Here is a 17,768-nt window from a genome sequence, read left to right as displayed (position 1 = left end):
ATCCCTGCACTTTGGGAGGCTGAGGGAGGTGGATCACTTGAGGTCAGGAGTTCAAGATCAGCCTGGCCAACATGGTGAAACCCTCGTCTCTACTAAAAATATAAAAATTAACTGGGTGTCGTGGCTCACGCCTGTAATCCCACCTACTCAGGAGGCTGAGGCAGGAGAATTACGTGAACCCAAGAGGTGGAGATTGCAATGAGCCAATATTGCGCCACTGTACTCCAGCCTGAGGGACAGAGCAAGACTCCGTCTTAAAAAAAAAAAAAAAAAAAAAAAAAAAGAAAAACCTCAAATTAGTCCAGGACATTAGTTCTGAATTTTCTGCGAATATCGAAGGAAGGATGGAAGAAGTAAGACACTGAAGAGAAAAAGAAAGGCATATATCCGCTAATAGCATCAAAAAATACATGACTCTCTTTGTCACATCTACTGTGAGACTGAAGACCATTCTTAGCAATCAGACTGTTGACATTCCCCAAGATGTCAACATCACTCTGAAGGGACAAGGTTATTGTGAGGGGCCCCAGAGGATCCCTGTGGAGGGACTTCAGTTACATCAGTGAAGAACTCAGTCTCCTTAGAAAGGAAAAGAAGAGGCTCCAGGTGGACAAAGTGCGGGGAAATAGAAAGGACCTGGCTACTGTTGGCACTATTTGTAGTCATAAACAGAACATGATCCAGGGTGCTGCACAGGGCTTCTGTAGTAAGATGAGGGCTGTGCATGCTCACTTCCCCATCGACATTGTTAGCCAGGAGTCTTTTGTTGAAATCTGAAATTTCTTGGGTGGAAAATAAATCTGCAGGGTTTGGATGAGGCCAGGTGTTGCTCATTCAGTATCTCAAGCCCAGAAAGATGAGTTAGTTCTTGAAGGAAATGATAGTGAACTTGTTTCAAATTCAGTTGCTTTGATTCAGCAAGCCACAACAGTTAAAAACGAGGATATTGGCAAAGAGCAGGGGCTCATGCCTGTAATTCCAGCACTTTGGGAGGCTGAGGAGGGTGGATCCTTTGAGCACAAGAGTTTGAGACCAACCTGGGCAACATGGTTGAAACCCTGTCTACAAAAAAAAAACACAAAAATTAGCCAGGTGTGGTGGCGTGTGCCTGTAGCCCCAGCTACTTGAGAGGTTGAGGTGGAAGGATGGCTTGAACCCAGGAGGTTGAGGCTGCAGTTAGCCATGGTCATGCTACTGCACTCCAGCCTGGGTGAAAGAGTGAGAGCTTACCTCAAAAAAAAAAAATCAGAAAATGTTTGGATGGTGTCTATATCTCTGAACAAGGAGCAGTTCAGCAGCCTGGTAAATAAGATCTAAGAGCTGTCTAACTGCACAGACAAGATGCCAGATGATTCCCCAGAACTATGTGTGATATTTAACAATTCAATAAAATACCTCAATTGAAAAAAAAATGTAAGTTTGAGATTAAAAGTAAAGACATAAAAATGTTTAGCATTATGCCAAGTAAAGTAGTGTAGAGTATAAGAAAGTATGTTTAATCTCTATTTTTCTGAAACTATAGGGAGAATTTTTTTAAAACTTAATTTTCGGGAAGATTTTTCCTTCTAAGGAATGGAGTTGGAAATGTATTTTTGTATCAGATGTTTATTAATTCTCTCTGAAAGGCCTTTTCAGCTTTCCCAAGTTCCAACTGTTATTTTCTTGGTTTCTTGAATGAATGAGCGCCACCTGGTTCGCTGACCACCCTAGGTTCACTGACCACCCTAGGTCTGCTGGAGACTGGGACTGAATCAGTTCCCAACTAATCTGAACAATTAAAGCAAATTCATTAGGCTCTTATTGCTGCTTTGTGCTCCTATAATGTGGACTGCGATTGGTACGTGAGAGGTTTATCTGCTCATTTTATTCTTCCTGGCACGGAAGGCCCTTGAACACTAGTGGCAAGGTTGATGGCACAGTCTTTCCCAGCAAAGCACATTCTTGGCGGAGGCTTAGTACCAATCACGTGGCAGATCAGGGACTCTGCCAGGGTCCTCGGGCCAGGCTGGAACGGAGCAGGTCACTCCTGCTGCTGCTGCAAAGAGAACTGTCAGTGTTTGGGGAACTTCTCTGGAGCACCGAGAGCCTCCCTCCCCAACAACTCATCCCTATCCAGGGTCCAGGGATTCCCGTTAGCAGATGTGACCTGAATCATGCATTTACAACCTTCATTCAGTTCATTTATGTATTTATTTATTTTATTTTATTTTATTTTTTAGACGGAGTTTTCGCTCTTGTTGCCCAGGCTGGAGTGCAATGGTGCAATCTCAGCTCATTGCAACCTCTGCCTCCTGGGTTCAAGCATTCTCCCGCCTTAGCCTCCCAAGTAGCTGAGATTACAGGCATGCACCACCACGTCCAGCTAATTCTGTGTATTTAGTAGAGACAGGGTTTCACCATGTTGGTCAGGCTGGTCTCAAACTCCTGACCTCAGGTGATCCACCTGCCTCGGCCTCCCAAAGTGCTGGGATCACACATGTGAGCCACTGTACCCGGCCCAGTTCATCTATTTAAAATGGCTTCCAGTCACTTGGGTAGGTGAACTAAATAGGCATTATCCCCGCTCAAGTGCAGTGGCAAAAGAAATATTAATGTAAATAAAACTCTGTTCTCTCATGATGTTTTTCATCCCAGGTAACATCTTTCTATAATATTCTTAATGAGAAGATGGAATTTTAAAATATTTGCAAAACAAGCCAGGCATGGTTGCTCACACCTGCAATCCCAATAGTTTGGGAGGCTGAGGCAGGAGGATCACTTGGGTTCAGGACTTTGAGACCAGCCTGGGTAACATAGTGAGACCTTGTCTCTACAAAACATCATAAAATTAGCCAAGTGTGGTAGTGTACACCTGTGGTCCTCCTCCCTATTCGGCAGGAGGCCGAAGTGGGAGGACTTTTGGGCCTAGAAATTTGAAGCTACAGTGTGCCATGATTGTGCCATTGCACTTCAACCTGGACAACAGAGTGAGACCCTGTCTCAAAAAAAAAAAAAAAATTGCAAAACAACAGTAAAAATGCAATTTTTTCAGAATTGATATATCTGAGAGGGACTCATTCAAGCATTTGAGCGTTGTTTGGAACCTGGAATTCATTTTCCCCCAGAGTAGCAAATTTACAAATGGCAGTTAGGTTCACAGACACAGAAGTATTTTATCCATCATGTTCCTGAAGGACTGTATTTGAGCTACCTAAAACCAAAATAGCAAAACCAGCTCAAAATTCAATGTCACAAAATATGACAATCTAAGTACCTGAACAAAAAGTACCCAAGTTTCCAAGATAAAAGTTTGTCATGGTTCATTCTAGTGCTTCAGTTTCAGTTTTAGAACAGTCACAAAAATCATTGCAACTCTCAGAACAGGAGCAAAATTCCAATTTTGTAAATGTGAGGCCCTGTTTCACAAATGCTAAGTAAAATTCATTAGTTAGTGTGAAAACTTAAAATTTTAAAAATATTTGCGTGTGTTATATGTACTGCTTTGGAACAGTTTACTTTGTTTGGTCTTTTTTCTGATTATAGAGCAACACATACTCATTACTAAAACTGCTGGATATTTTCATCAACCAAAGGCATATAACAATTTGAAAAGCATTTATGGTGGAAAATTTCTAAACTAAACTAAAACTACTAACAGTGAGTCTCTGCAGTGCTTTTGCCTGGAGCTGCTCCCATTCCCCTATCCTGTTCTGCTGTCAAAGGGGCTCTACCAGGGCCAGCTGTGAGCACTGGCATTTTCACTCCCATGGTCAAGGGGTTCACTGGATTTGAAGCAGTGGACAACGTCTATGCACAGCAGTGTTGTTGATGGACATGATCTTGGCAGCAGGCGAGTGGAGCGGGATTGGGGCAAGCATCTGGCTGATGTGGGCTGCATGTGTGTGCAGGGCAGATCAAGGGGAACCTGGCTATCTACACATTCCCAGCATGCTCAGATGAGACGTGAAAGGGCCCAACAAAAAGTGACTATCAGGCAGACTTGAAAATGGAAGAAACTTAAATGCCACTTTTGTGCTTCAAAAGCCATCATTACCTGCCACACACTGGGAGAAAATATTTGCAAATCATATACATCACAAAGGATGTACAGTCAGAATATATATTTTATTTATTTTATTTTATTTTTCAACAACTTTTCAGTTCCAGGGTACATGTGCAGGATGTATAGGTTTGTTACATAGGCAAAAGTGCACCATGATTATTTGCTGTACAGATCAACCTATCACCTAGTTATTAAGCCTAGCATCTATTAGTTATTCTTTCTGATGCTCACCCTCCCCACCAGCCCTCAACAGGCCCTAGTATGTGTTGTTCCCCGCCACGTGTCCATGTGTTCTCATCATTCAGCTCCCCTTGTAAGTGAGAACATGTGATATTTGGTTTTTTGTTTCCGCATTGGTTTGCTGAGGCGGGGAGAGCAGAATATATATTTTAAAAACCCATGAAACTCAACAATAAAAATATTAAAAACCCATAGACAGGGATAGTGGCATGTGCCTATGCTCCCAACTACTGGGGAAGCTGAAGTAAGAAGACTGCTTGAGCCCAGGAGTTTGAGACTGCAGTGAGCTACGATTACGCCACTGTACTCCAGCCTGGGCAACAGAGTGAGACCCATCTTTTGATAGATAAATAACAAAAACCCAATTTAAAACATGGGCGAAAGATTTGAATATACATTTCACCAAAGAAAATCTATAGATGGCTAATAAGCACATGAAAAGATGCTCAACACGTTAGGCCAGCCACACTGGCTCACACCTGTAATCCCAGCACTTTGAGCGGCCAACGTGTGAGGATTGCTTTAGTCCAGGAGTTCTAGGTTAGCCCTGGCAACATAGCAATACCCCATCTCTACCAAAAAACACAAAAACAAAACATTAGCTGGGCGTGGTGGTGTGCACCTGCAGACCCAGCCACTCAGAAAGCTCAAGTGGGAGGATCACTTGAACCTGGAAGGTCAAGGCTGCAGTCAGCCATGGGTGTGCCACTGCACTCCAGCCTGGGTGACAAAGCGAGACTTTGTCTGGAAAGAAAAAAAAGATACTCAACACCTTTAATCAATAAAGAAATACAAATTAAAATGGAAACACAATGAATAAAATAAAGAAATAGAAAAAAATATTGAAAAAAACCCACAATGCCCACAAGGATGGCTATAATAATAATAAAAAAAAAAGATGAACAATACCAAATATAATGAGGATGTGAAGAAGCAACTGGAACCCTAATACACTGCAGGTGGGAGTGTAAAGTAGGACAGCCACTTTGGAAAATAATTGGTCATTTCTTAAAACGTTAAACACAAGCTTGCCATATGACTCAGCAATTCCACTTCTAGAACCTTCCCTATGAGAAATAACAACACAAGTTCAAATAACAACCTGTGTGCCAAAAACTGAAAACAATCCAAATGTCTGTCAACCAATGAATGGATAAGGCAAGTACTATTCAAGAACAAAAAGCAAAGGACAATTGATTCATGTTACAACTTGGATAAACCTCAAAAACACTGTGCTAACTAAAAAAGGCCAGACGCAACAGACTACATATTGAAATATTCCAATGTTATGAAAGTCAAAAGAGACAAAGTTATAGAGATAAAACATCAGTGGTTTCCTAAGGCTGGGGGAATCAGAGTTAGCTGCAAATAGACATGAAAGAATATTTTGGGACGATGGGACTATTCTCAAAATGAAGTATGATAGCAGTTGCACAAACCCATAAATATAGTAGAAATTGTTATACTGTACACTAACAATGATAAAATTTTATGTAAATTATCCCTCAATAAAACTTTTTATGGATGAGTGTAGTGACCTGAGCCTGCAATCCCAGCACTCTGGGAGGCCAAGGCAGGAGGACCACTCGAGGCCAGGAGTTTGAGACCAGCCCAGGCAACATAGCAAAATCCTGTCTCTACCAAAGAAATTAGCCAGGCATAGTGGCATGCATCTGTAGTCCCAGCTACTCAGGAGACTGAAGGAAAAGGATCACTCAAACCAAAGAGGTTAAGGCTGCAGTGAGCCATGATTGTGCCACATTGCACTCCAGCCTGAGAAACAGAGTGAGGGCCTGTCTCAATTTTTTTTTTTTTTTTTTTTTTTTTGTGACGGAGTCTCGCTCTGTCGCCCAGGCTGGAGTGCAGTGGTATGATCTCGGCTCACTGCAATCTCCACCTCCAGTGTTCAAGCAATTCTCCTGCTTCAGCCTCCCCAACAGCTGGAACTACAGGCACGCACAACCACCCCCAGCTAATTTTTTTTGTATTTTTAGTAGAGACGGGGTTTCACCATCTTGGCCAGGCTGGTCAAACTCCTGGCCTCAAGTGATCCACATGCCTCGGCCTCCAAAAATGCTGGGTCAATTGTTTTTTAAAAAAGTAGAACAATAGAATAAAACAGTTAGTGGATCCCTTGCTTATCTTGCCCTACAATAGAGTATTTTCTGACTTTTATTCTTACGTCATGTTCAAAGCATCAGACCTACTTGGTAAAACTGTGACTTGAACGACTACTTCAGATTTTCATCCCCATGAGTCTGAGAAGCAGATACCTAGTGAGTAAATCCTCCTGAACATGATATTCCTCGTGACAGATACCCAGAGAGCCAAAAGTCTAAGGCAAGAATTATCACCAGCTGCCTCGTGTCCCATTGCTCATTTGACAGTGTTACTATGCTGTTCCCTTACGTATGAAGACAGTGTGGAGCCTGTCCTCCGACAAATGGAAAGGCAGCAGGGAGAACAGGGTGCTCTAGGAGCTCTGCAAAGGTCAGGAGATGGGGCTCCTGGACTCTGTCACCACCTGCTACTGGCTGGTCAGGGAGCCTTGAAGAATGCAGTGTCCAAGATCTGTATGAATGACATTCTTTTTATATAAAAGGCATAATGAAGCTTACATGGTCTTAAATCAGAGTTTTTGGCAAAATATTGTGTTTCCTGTCCCTACCATTTACTTTTATGGTTACATGGCCAACTAAGAGTTTGATCAATTCTAACTGATTGATAACTCAGGAAGAAAACTTAAGTTTCTTGCCTGTAGCAAAATTTCACAAAGGAAGTTCACTCCAAGCCACAGCTTTCTGAAGCGCAGTCTACCCCAGTTGCCCTCTTTCCCTTTCTTGAGCTGCTAGGTCTCATCCAAGCCTCATGCAACTAGTCCTTTTCTTGGTGTAAAAGATCCACAAGGCTAAGTTCTGGGCTCAGTTGTGCCAGCCTCGCAAACTCCCATCTTTGTTGCCCCCGGGAGAGGCCATGACTATACCCTTGAGAACTTGGCCCTTTCTGCTCTCTGTGTTCTACAGCCCCCTTTCTTGTAAGCTGTCCAAACTTGTCTTCCTAAGGACAGAAAGAACTTCACTACAGAGTGAAAAACTTCCCAATCTGCAAATGTGGCTGCACGTGACAGGAATAATTTAACTACCAATTAAAGTGTGTGTGCTACACAAGCACTTCTCATCCTCATTTGCTTTATCGGTGTTCATTTATGAGTCCATTTTTTTCTGTCTGTTACCCTGTACCCATCGGTAATGAGACCTCAGCAATAGCCTTCCAGTCTCCTCTTTCCAAATCTACCATCACCACCCCTTCCCAGCACCACAGCCACTATCATGGGGGCTACTCAGACAGCCATCAGGCCAATCTTCTTAGATATTTGTTTTCCTTTTTTTTTTTTTTTTTTTTGAGACCAAGTTTCGCTCTATCACCCAGGCTAGAGTGCAGCAGTGTGATCTCTGCTTATTGCAACCTCTGCCTCCTGGGTTCAAGTGATTCTCCTGCCCCAGCCTCCCAAGTAGCTGGGAGTACAGGCACCTGCCCCATGCCTGGCTGATTTTTGTAGTTTTAGTAGAGATGAGGTTTCACCATATCGGCCAGGTTGGTCTCGAACTCCTGACCTTGTGATCCACCCGCCTCAGCCTCCCAAAGTGCTGGGATTACAGGCATGACCCACTGTGCCTGGCCAGACACTTGTTTTTCATCTCTCTCTTGCTTATAAATCTTCTGTGATTCCCCATCACAAATAGAATAAAGCTAAAACATCTCCACTTGACATTCCTGAGTTTAGCTGGCTCTATGTGTATAAAACTCTTTCTCCGTTGCAATTCTCTTGTCTTAATAAATCGGTTCTATCTGGGTACCAGCCAAGAATAATCCACTGGGCGGTTACAGAAGAACAAGAATAACTTCAAAAGCACTTTGCAACTACCCCATCCAACTTCCTCATTTTACTCACTTCACAGATTCAGACAAAGATCCAGACATACTCAAAGACGTGGTAGGGTAGGAAGTGGAGATAATTCTGCTGCATTCTGAAAAACCGCACCATTAAAACAGAAGCATTCCTGGTGTTCAGGGAACCATTTACATTGCTGATGAATTCATTACTTGTGCCACAATGCTTTCTTACCCATTGCCTGGCTGAAAAGAAAAACAGTCTCAAACCCTGTAAGTCCCCATGTTAACTTTTCCCCATATAGCAAAGCTGAAATGCAATAACAAACTCGCTTTCTGTTTTTGTCATTAACATAGCAATTTATTCCATTACTCCGAAATTAAAGTTTTGAAAACAAATATCAATATCAATATCTAATTTTGTTGCCTCTCTCTCTAACCAGTCCGTAAGTCTTATGAGATGTTTGTTCACCCTTCTATCTCCAGCAGTTCGTGCAGTGTTTGGCTTGCACTGGCTCAAATGACAGTCCTTGAGTGAATGGATGGATGGCTCTTAGATACATGGTCTTCTCACTGCAATATATGCTCATTCACTCTCAAAAGACTAACTTAGCAAATAGCACTAATTAAGGTGGAACGTAAAATCGATCCTAGTTATCCTGTGAAGCTTTAACAGGTACAGTACCAGCCCAAGGAAAAACTAAAAAAAAAAAAAAAATTTTTTTTCTTTTTTTGAGGCTGAGTCTGGCTTTGTTGCCCAGGCTGGAGTGCAATGGCATGGTCTTTGCTCACTGCAGCCTCCAACTCCTGGGGTCAAGCCATCCTCCCACCTCAGCCTTCCTAGTAGCTGGGACTACAGGTGCACACCACCACACTGAGCTAATTTTTGTATTTTTTGTAGAGATGGGGTTTCAGCATGTTGCCTAGGCTGGTCTTAAACTCCTGAGCTCAAGTGATCCTCCTGCCTCAGCCTCCCAAAGTGCTGGGATTATAGGCATGAGTCACTGCACCTGGCCAAAAACTGAATTTTTGAAGTGTCATTTTCTAGGCCTTTTCTTTCAATCCCATTTTCTCCCCATTTTCAAATTTCCTCTGCCCTGACCATGTACTATTGTGGGACTATTTTCCCCTATAATTTTCATATCAGTATAAAAGTAGTGAGAATAACAAAACATAGACTGCAGGATATTTTAATCTCATTTTATTGTAAGCTTAATAGACCTTAAAGCAGTTAGTTTTGAACTTTACTATGCATCAGAATCACCCAAGGCTCTCATTCAGATGCAGATTTTAGGGGCCCAGAGACTCTCATTCAGTGGATCTGCATACAGGGCCACAAATCAACAGTTTAAGCTCCCAGTGAACAGCACACCATGAATCACTACTTTAAGACATTTATAGACAATCAACCACATTTCGCCAGATTGTGTAATCATTTTCTGCCCAGTATTTTTCCAGTCTGCTTGAGGCTAGAGTAAAAGTCTGTGAAAAATTCATACTCAATATACTGTTAGTAATTTAATGCTTTAACATTGGAGAACATTTGCATTTTAAAGAGAATGCCCAAAGAGAGCAAACATTTACCTCAAAGCAATGAAACTCGAAGGTTGATTCTGAGTTTCAACTGTCATCATTAAAAATTTGGGCAATGGGTTGAGGTGTGGGGCAGTAAAAAGACACCCTCTTTAATATGCAAATATACTCTTGTACTATTTAAATAAAAGAGTCTGATCAGAGGAGTTACCTGTTTTCTTAGGTTTGTTTACACTGTGCAGTTTCAAACGTAGGCTTACTAATCTATCATGGTTTAGGCTACTGGTGAGAATAAATAATATGATTAACTTCAGTTCACTCTTATTAGCACCTCTGTCCCAAGATGTGTGAACCTGGACGTGTTTTATCTCCCAGAGTCTCCTTTGTTAAATGAGAATGATACAGCTCCTTCCTTGGGTTGATGTGAGGATTAAGTGAGTTACTTATGGCCAGGCGCGGTGGCTCAAGCCTGTAATCCCAGCACTTTGGGAGGCCGAGACGGGCGGATCACGAGGTCGGGAGATCGAGACCATCCTGGCTAACATGGTGAAACCCCGTCTCTACTAAAAAATACAAAAAACTAGCCGGGCGAGGTGGTGGGCACCTGTAGTCCCAGCTACTGGGGAGGCTGAGGCAGGAGAATGGCGTAAACCCGGGAGGCGGAGCTTGCAGTGAGCTGAGATCCGGCCACTGCACTCCAGCCTGGGCGGCAGAGCGAGACTCCGTCTCAAAAAAAAAAAAAAAAAAAAAAGTGAGTTACTTATGCACTATTCCTAACACCTTACTTCCTATGTGGGAAGTACCCACTAATTGTCAGTAATCAGCACTATGATAGGGGCTGGGCACCGAGATTTGCAGAGACAAAATTCCTGCCCTTAGGGAGGTATGCACAGGTAGCCAAGAGAGCTAGAGGAGGAACACTTACCAGGATTGGAACAAAGAATGCCTCATGGAAATGACATCTGAGGGATTGTGATGGATGGGTAGAAGTTTCAGGGAGGAGGATGCAGGGTCTATGGAAGAATATCCGGATAAAAACAACAGCTTGTGCAAAGTGATAAGTAAAAGCTTGGCTTGTTTAAGAGAACTGCAAAAGTAGTTTAGTATGGATGAAATATAATTAATGGAAAGCAGGCAGGGATGGCCTCGTGAGCCTACGACCTGTACAGACACACAGGGCCCCTTGTTTACAAAGACCCTGTGCTTTTTAAATGTTCTGTTGTTACCATCCTGAAGTTACTCATTTTTGAACAACAGGCCTTGCATTTTCACTGTGCCATGGGCCCTGCCAATTATGGAGCTGGGCCCGAGGGCAGATGTGATAGTACGCTTCATCAGAAAACGTGTAAGTGTAGGATTACTGGCAAGTTACTCACAGACAGGGAAATATGGGTATTTATAGGAGAGGAATTCATGTAAAAATTAATGTCAGTCCCAGAAAAAATCTTGAGTGTCACGCATGTCCGTGTGAAGAGACCACCAAACAGGCTTTGTTTGAGCAACAAAGCTGTTTATTTCACTTGGGTGCAGGTGGACAGAGTCCAAAAAAGGAGTCAGTGAAGGGAGATAGGGGTGGGGCAGTTTTATAGGATTTGGGTGGGTAGCGGAAAATTACAATCAGAGGAGTTGTTCCCTGGTGGGCAGGGGCGGGGGTCACAAGGTGCTCAGTGGAGGAGCATCTGAGCCAGGAGAAGGAATTTCATGAGGTAATGTCATCAGTTAAGGCAGGAACCAGCCATTTTCACTTCTTTTGTGATTCTTCAGTTGCTTTGGGCCATCCAGATGTATATGTGCAGGCTTGGGCTCAGAGGCCTGACATTCCAGTCTTTTTATATTAATTAGAAAAATAAAACAAAATAGTGTTGAAGTGTTGGGGCAGTTAAATGTTGGGGGGTGGTATGGAGAGATAATGGGTGATGTTTCTCAGAGCTGCTTCGGGCGGGATTAGGGGCAGTGTGGGAACCTAAAGTGGGAGAGATTAAGCTGAAGGAAGATTTTGTGGTAAGGGGTGATGATATTGTGGGGTTGTTACAAGGAGCATCTGTCGTATAGAATGATTGGTGATGGCCTGGATGTGGTTTTCTATGAATTGAGAAACTAAACAGAAGACAGAAGGTGCAAATAAGAGAAGGAGAAAAACAGGTATTAAAGGACTAAGAGTTGGGAAGACCCAGGACATCTAATTAGAGAGTGCCCAAAGTGGTTCAGCATGATTATTTGCTTGGTTGGTGAGTTTTTTGGGCTCTATCCCTGAGTTTTTTATGTTGTCATATACCAGGCCAGATTGATTTAGGTAAAAACAACACTCTTCATTTAAAAATATACAGAGTCCTCTTTTTTTTAGCAGTGAGCAAGTCGAGGCCTCTGCGATTTTGGAGGAAAGAGAAATGCAAAGCCAGCAATTGTTTGTTAAAGAAGAATTAGAAACAGCTAGGAGATAGTGAATGAGATTGATAGTGTGGTGGAGATAGCTGAGGAGATGTAGAGGGTAGCATAAGAATGGATCGAGAATGAGAATGAGTATAGGCAGAGTATATGCGCAGTGGCTCACGCCTGTAATCCCAGCACTTTGGGAGGCTGAGGCGGGTTGATCACAAGGTCAGGAGATCGAGACCATCCTGGCTAACACGGTGAAACCCCGTCTCTACTAAAAATACAAAAAAATTAGCTGGGAGTGGTGGCGGGCGCCTGTAATCCCAGCTACTCAGGAGGCTGAGGCAGGAGAATGGCATGAACCCGGGAGGCGGAGCTTGCAGTGAGCCGAGATTGCACCACTGCACTCCAGCCTGGGCGACAGAGCGAGACTCCGTCTCAAAAAAATAAAAAAATTTAAAAAAGACTATAAAAGTAAGGAATAGGATTTCATCGGGGTGAAAGTATTGGAGTGTACCTTGCCACTGAAGATCTTCTATTCACTTCAAGAGAGACTTAAGGGTGACAGTTTGAGGTAAAACCAGGAGCCACTGAATACCAAGAGCCTGAGAAACCGCTTGGGTGATTTGACTAATAAAGGTGGGTCCATTATCAGACTACTTAGAGGTGGGAAGGCCATCCGAGAAATTATGTCTGACAGAAGGGAAGAAATGACTGTGGTGGCTTTCTCAGACCCTGTGGGAAAGGCCTCTACCTATCCAGTGAAAGTGTCTACACAGACCAACAGGTATTTTAGTTTCCTAACTCTGGGCATGAGAGTAAAGTCAATTTGCCAGTCCTGGGCAAGGACAAATCCCCAAGCCTGATGTGTAGGGAAGGGAGGGGGACTGAGAAATCCCTGAGGAGTAGTAGAATAGCAGATGGAACACTGAGAAGTGATTTCCTTGAGGATAGATTTCTATGATGGAAAGGAAATGAGAGGTTCTAAGAGGCGGGCTAGCAGCTTGTAACCTACATGAAAGAGGTTATGAAATGACAGAATGGAATGGGCCTGTGAGGCTGGAAGGAGATATTTTTTGGTCTAAGAACCATCTGCCTTGAGTGGGGAGGTATTGATAGGTGGAAACTTCAGTGGGAGAGTAAATAGGAGTGACCGATGAGAAGGAAAAAAACTGGCCATGAGGGACAGAAGTAGGAATACTGGCTGCTTTTTTAGCTGTCTGATCAGCATAATTGTTGCCTTGAGCAATGGGGTCTGAGGCCCTTTGATGGCCTTTGCAGGGAATGACTCCAGCTTCCTTTGGAAGTAAAGCAGCCTTGAGAAGAGTTTTTATTAAAGAGGCATTAATGATGGAGGACCCTTGCGTAGTGAGGAAACCTCTTTTAGCCTATATAACAGCTTGGTGGTGCAGGATATGGAAGGCATATTTAAAGTCAGTATAAATATTGACATATGGTCCCTTTGTAAGAGTGAGGGCCAAGTTAAGGCAAAGAGTTCAGCTTGCTAAGAGATAGTGGAGTAGGGCAGAGCAGTAGCCTCAATGATAGATGTGGAAGATATTATAGCATAGCCTGCCTTTGCTGGTGAGTGGCGATTAGGCCTCGTGGAACTGCCATCAGTAAACTAAGTGTGATCAGGGTGAGGAACAGGAAAGAAGGAAATAAGGGGAAATGGAGTGAATGCCAAGTGGATCAGAGAGATACAGTCATGGGGGTCAGGTGCGGTATCCGGAATAACGTGGGAGGCCGGATTGAAGTCCGGGTCAGGAACAATGGTAATTGTGGGAGACTGAACAAAGAGTGAGTATAGCTGAAGGAGCCAGGGAGCAGAAAGTATATGCGTCAGGTGGGAGGAAGAAAATAGATTTTGGAAGTTATGAGAACTGTAGAGAGTGAGTTGAGCACAGTTTGTGATTTTTAGGGCCTGTAAAAGTATTAGGGTGGTGGCAGCCACTGCACACAGACATGATGGCCAGCCTAAAACAGTAAGGTCAAGTTGTTTGGACAAAAAGGCTGCAGGGCGCAGTCCCAGCTCTTGTGTAAGAATTCTAACCGCACAGCCCTGCACTTTGGCTGTGTGCAATGAAAAATATTGGGATGAGTTAGGCAGAGCTAACTAGTGTGGGAGCAGCTTTTAGGGCTGTTTTGAAGGAATGGAAAGAGGAGTGGGGAAAGGATTTAGGATCTATGGGGTCAGTTAGGTTTATCTAGAATAGAATAATGGGTTGTGGAGGGAGGTATTGAGGATAGGAGAGTATATATGGCTTTGGCACCACGGGGTGGACAGGCAAGACAATTAGGTTGATAAGGTGCAGGTCCTGACCTAACCTGTAAGGCTTGTCTGGTTTTTGGACGGGTAAAATGGGGGAATTGTAAGGAGAGTTTATAGGCTTTAAAAGGCCATGCTGTAACAGGCGAGTGATAACAGGCTTTAATCCTTTAAAGTGTGCTATGGAATGGGATATTGGCATTGAGCAGGGTAAGGGTGATTAGGTTTTAATGGGATGGTGAGGGGTGCATCATCCATTGCCAAGGAGGGAGTAAAGGTGTCCTATACTTGTGGATTAAGGTGGGGAGATACAAGGAGAGGATGTGAAGGAGGCTTTGAACTGGGAGAAAAGGTAGCAATGAGGTGTGGCTGTAGCCCAGGAATAGTCAGGGAAGCAGATAATTTAGTTAAAATGCTAGTAATAAGGGAACTGGGCAGGTGGGATAACTAAAAAGGAGTACATAAAAGAATATTGTCTAAGTTGGCACCAGAATTGGGGAGTTTTAAGAGGTTTAGAAGCCTGGCGGTCAATACCCACAACAGTTATAGGGGCAAGGGAAGCAGGCCCTTGAAAAGAAGGTAATGTGGAGTGGGTAGCCTCCATATTGATTAAGAAGGGGATGGACTTACCCTCCAATGTGAGAGTTACCCAAAGCTCAGCATCCATGATGGTCCAGGGACTTCTGAGGCAATCAGGCAGCGTCAGTCTTCAGCCGCTAAGCCAAGAAGATCTGGGAAGGAGTCAGTCAGAGAACCTTGGGCCAGAGTTCCACTCTGGGAGTAGCTGTCAGGTGAGTTGGACAGTCTGATTTCCAGTGGGGTCCCGCACAGATGGGACATGGCTTAGGAGGAATCCCGGGCTGTGGGCGTTCCTTGGCCCAGTGGCCAGATTTCCAGCACTTGAAGCAAGCTCCTAGAGGAGTAGGTCATCGAGGAACCCCTGGCAGCGGCAGATCAGGTGTTTGGAGTTCTTGTGTACTGGAGATGTGGCTGGGCTTTCTCTCACAGTGGAGGCAAGGAACTGCAACTCAGAAATATGGTGCTACTTGGCTGCCTCTTCTCTATTATTGTACACCTTGAAGGTGGGGTTAAGTCCTGTTGTGGGGCTTGAGGGCCAGAATCTAATTTTTGGAGCTTTTTTTTTAATGTCGGTAGTGGGTTGGGTAATAAAATGCATATTGAGAATAAGATGGCCTTCTGGTCCTTCTGGATCTAGGGCAGTAAAGTGTCTAAAGGTTGTTGTCAAATGGGTTGAGTTTTTATATTTGATGAAAAAGAGCCTAAATGCTAACTGATTTGGTAGAGGTTGGATAAAGAAAAAGGAGCATTAACCTTGACTATGCCTTTAGCTCCAGTCACCTCTTTAAGCCAGACCCGGTGTGAGGAGGGGAGGTGATAGAAGGATTATAGGGTGGGGGAGCAGAGGCTGAGGAAGAATTGGGACCAGGCTCTGCCTGGCAAGGAGCAGCCTGGGGAGGATGGGAGAGGTCAGATGGGTCTGTAGAAAAGGAGGATTCAAAGGACTCAGAGCTTGGGGTCGAGACTGAAGGAACAGACAGGAGAGAAAGAAGAAAGATTTGGGATGAGTTGCATTGGGAGCAGAGACCAGGGAGGGACCAATGTGTAAAAGAATGCCTGGACGTCAGACATCTCAGACCATTTGCCCATTTTACAACAAGAATTATCTAGATCTTGTAAGATGGAGAAATCAAAAGTGCCGTTTTCTGGCTATTTGGAACCATTGTCGAGTTTGTATTGGGGTTAAGTGGCATTGCAGAAAATAAGGCATTTAGGTTTTAGGTCAGATGTGAGTTGAAGAGGTTTTAAGTTCTTGAGAACACAGACTAAGGGAGAAGGAGGAATGGAGGGTGGAAGGTTACCTATAGTGAAGGAGGCAAGTCTAGAGAGAAGATAGGGTAAAGACACGGAGAAGGGGGGTGGTGAGCAGCCCTGGCATGCAATGTGGGTGAGCAGGCAAAGCAGGCATCCCCGCAATTGACTTGCCACCAAGGGAATGTGGGTGAATGACCAAGGCAGGCATCCCTGCAGTGATCAGACACCAATGGAGTGTGGGTGAATAATCAGGCAGGTGTCCCCACAGTGATTAAACACCAAGGGAAGACTGTCTTCCTGAGTCCGTGACCTGCACCAGAGTTTTGGGTCCACAGATAAAATGTGTCTCTTTTGTCTCTACCAGAAAGGAAAAAGAACTGGAATGGGAAGGACAGGGAGATTGAAGGGTAGCGAGAAAGGCTGGAGAAGAGACTGAAAAGACGACTTACCCAATTTGAAATTGGTGAGCTGTTCCTTGGGCTGGTTGGTCTGAGGACCTGAGGTCATAGGTGTATCTCCTCAAAGAGTGAGGGTAAGGACAGAGAAGGCGTCCTCTTTTCCTGGGTTTCAGCACCCAATGTCACACATGTCCATGTGAAGAGACCACCAAACAGGCTTTGTTTGAGCAATGAAGCTGTTTATTTCACCTGGGTGCAGGCGGGCAGAGTTCGAAAAAGGAGTCAGCGAAGGCAGATAGGGGTGGGGCAGTTTTATAGGATTTGGGTGAGTAGCGGAAAATTACAGTCAGAGGAGTTGTTCTCTGGCAGGCAGGGACGGGGGTCACAAGGTGCTCAGTGGAGGAGCTTCTGAGCCAGGAGAAGGAATTTCATGAGGTAATGTCATCAGTTAAGGCAGGAACCAGCCATTTTCACTTCTTTTGTGATTCTTCAGTTACTTCAGGCCATCTGGATGTATACGTGCAGGCTTGGGCTCAGAGGCCTGACAAAGAGCTCCTTCTCTAACCTTTAGAACTCAGCAAGCAATAGTTTTTGCTTCACTTAGATTTTTTTTTTTTTTTTTTTTTTTTTTTTTTTTGAGACAGAGTCTGGCTCTGCCGCCCAGGCTGGAGTGCAGTGGCCGGATCTCAGCTCACTGCAAGCTCCGCCTCCCGGGTTCACGCCATTCTCCCGCCTCAGCCTCCCGAGTAGCTGGGACTACAGGCGCCCGCCACCTCGCCCGGCTAGTTTTTTGTATTTTTTAGCAGAGACGGGGTTTCACCGTGTTAGCCAGATGGTCTCAATCTCCTGACCTCGTGATCCGCCCGTCTCGGCCTCCCAAAGTGCTGGGATTACAGGCTTGAGCCACCGCGCCCGGCCCACTTAGATTTTTTAAGTCATCCAGATGAACATACATGAACCGTATCACACACTGGCTGTCAGTGAGGAATTTATCTTATTGTAGCTAAGAAAGTGTGTGTTTTATTCTTCTGGTGATGATTCTCCTCTGGAAGTCTCCTGTGTACCCTCCTCCACCAGAATTAATCATTGCTTCTACAATGTTCTTAGGGTGTCTTTGTATAGGAGTCTTTCATAATTTTCAGAAAAATTCCTAGAAATGAAATTGCTAGGTCAAACAGGAAATAAGTTT

The 17,768-nt window shown here is 44.1% G+C and overlaps 1 pseudogene; it reads left to right on the top strand.

Moving 5' to 3' along the window:
* Window positions 1–410: 410 nt before the first annotated feature.
* Window positions 411–1,310, top strand: LOC105477119 (large ribosomal subunit protein uL6 pseudogene; annotated as a pseudogene).
* The last annotated feature ends 16,458 nt before the right edge of the window (window positions 1,311–17,768 follow it).

Source organism: Macaca nemestrina, chromosome 19, assembly GCF_043159975.1.
Source record: "Macaca nemestrina isolate mMacNem1 chromosome 19, mMacNem.hap1, whole genome shotgun sequence".
In the NCBI taxonomy this organism is placed as follows: Eukaryota; Metazoa; Chordata; class Mammalia; order Primates; family Cercopithecidae; genus Macaca; species Macaca nemestrina.
This window is presented reverse-complemented; position numbering and strand designations above follow the sequence as displayed.